At 28.1% G+C, this 1,664-nt stretch overlaps 1 protein-coding gene across 1 annotated transcript in view; it reads left to right on the forward strand.

Annotated features, from left to right (window-relative positions):
* Positions 1-1,664, forward strand: part of LOC108745448 (multidrug resistance-associated protein 4-like) — a 4,429-nt gene that overhangs the window by 1,202 nt on the left and 1,563 nt on the right. The window lies entirely within an intron of this gene.

Raw genomic sequence — 1,664 nt, forward strand, 5'->3', positions numbered from 1 at the left:
TCAATTAAATTCTTCTTAGAAAGAGAAAACAGTTCCTTTTTAGTTGGAAAAAGTGTACTTTGCATTAACTTATTAAGTAATAATTGTACACTCTTTTATGAAATTGTTAAATCAATATGCAATGTTTAATATTTAGGATAACATTGGACTCACATCGATGTGTAATTAAAAATTAAATTTTAAAATTATATGGCAAAGAGATCAATTTTAATGTCGACCGATTTTAATTAATTAATCAAGAAATTATTTGAAAAGTTTCCTTTAGTGAAAAAAATTTATTTAGTACTTAAAGAAGTAGTGCGTCGTATTGAGTTCGTTATCTTGCACGTTTATTGTTTATCATTGTCAGTTGTTTGCATATGCTTATTACACTGTTCGATAAAAAGTCACTTTTCTTTTTCTCCGAAGTACAATATACATATTCCGAAAATTTTTTCTTTGTTAACACAATGCCATTGGTAAAATTTGTGTAATCAGGATTTTGAGTAAATTGGAATAAAATATGTAAAAATAGCATTTTTTCTGTTTTCAATATCTTTTACAGCAAAAAAAAACTTTTTTTTTTCTAAATAAAGTTTATCGAGTCTAAAAGAACATTTATCAGCTTATTTCACTTAATATTGTTTACTATAAGAAATTATTTTTTTCTTATTTTATCCCCATTTACACAAAATTTTGACAAACTATGCAAATTCTGCCAACATTATGTTTAGCGCAAAATATCTTCGGAATATTTATTATAATATAATATATTTCAGAAAGCATTTAAAAGTGTTGAACAAAGTTATTATTCTAGAATTTCAAGAATAATGTGGAATCTAACACATTCAAACTGTTTTTTATTTGTTTTGTAATTGCATGGTAAAATGTGACCATTTATTCGCAAGTAATTTCTCGTCTTTAAACTTCAAACTGTTCTAATCTAAACTTTTTTAAATTTCAATTTTTATAACAATTTCCAGACATTTGTTTTTGCAATATTTATATTAAAATATGCAATATTGTTTGTGCAATATTAATTTTAAAATGACGAATGTATGTATGATTACTTCGTGATCATCGACTATCAATAACACGTTGGCTGGTAATATTCATCGCGGAATGACGTGTCTTTCGTTCTTATCTCTTTTGCAATATAGCAGCTCGGTAAAAAAATTTCTGTACATAATTATACATAAACGGTTATACACGACTAATTTATATGTAGTTTATTTAGAACGGTTATAAATTGTGTACCATCGTTTATGCATAATTATGTATAAAAATTATTTTATCTGGCCATGTTTTAAAAGAGATAAGATCACTCAAAAGACACGTTATTCCGTGATGAATATTGTACCAGCAAACAGGTTAATTGTAAACATTGAAGGTCATGCGTACGAGGTCTGTTCAAAAAGTATCGCGAATTTTGAATTTCCGCGGGTTACGTATATTCGATTTTCGATTTTTTTGTGGCGTTATGTTGGTACTCATGTCTCTCACTTATGCCGACAAGTTCGGCCATTTTGAATGTTCAGTTAATTTTTGACAGCTGCTTTGCTTGCACGTGTTTTGGCTCGTCTTCGATTTTTGCCTATTCCAAAAAATGGATCAAAGAATCTGTATCAAATTTTGTGTGAAAAACAAAATTAAGTGCGCGGACGCATTCCGAATGTTGACTGTGG

This window comes from Trachymyrmex septentrionalis, unplaced genomic scaffold (genome assembly GCF_001594115.1).
Source record: "Trachymyrmex septentrionalis isolate Tsep2-gDNA-1 unplaced genomic scaffold, Tsep1.0 scaffold104, whole genome shotgun sequence".
NCBI classification, from domain to species: domain Eukaryota; kingdom Metazoa; phylum Arthropoda; class Insecta; order Hymenoptera; family Formicidae; genus Trachymyrmex; species Trachymyrmex septentrionalis.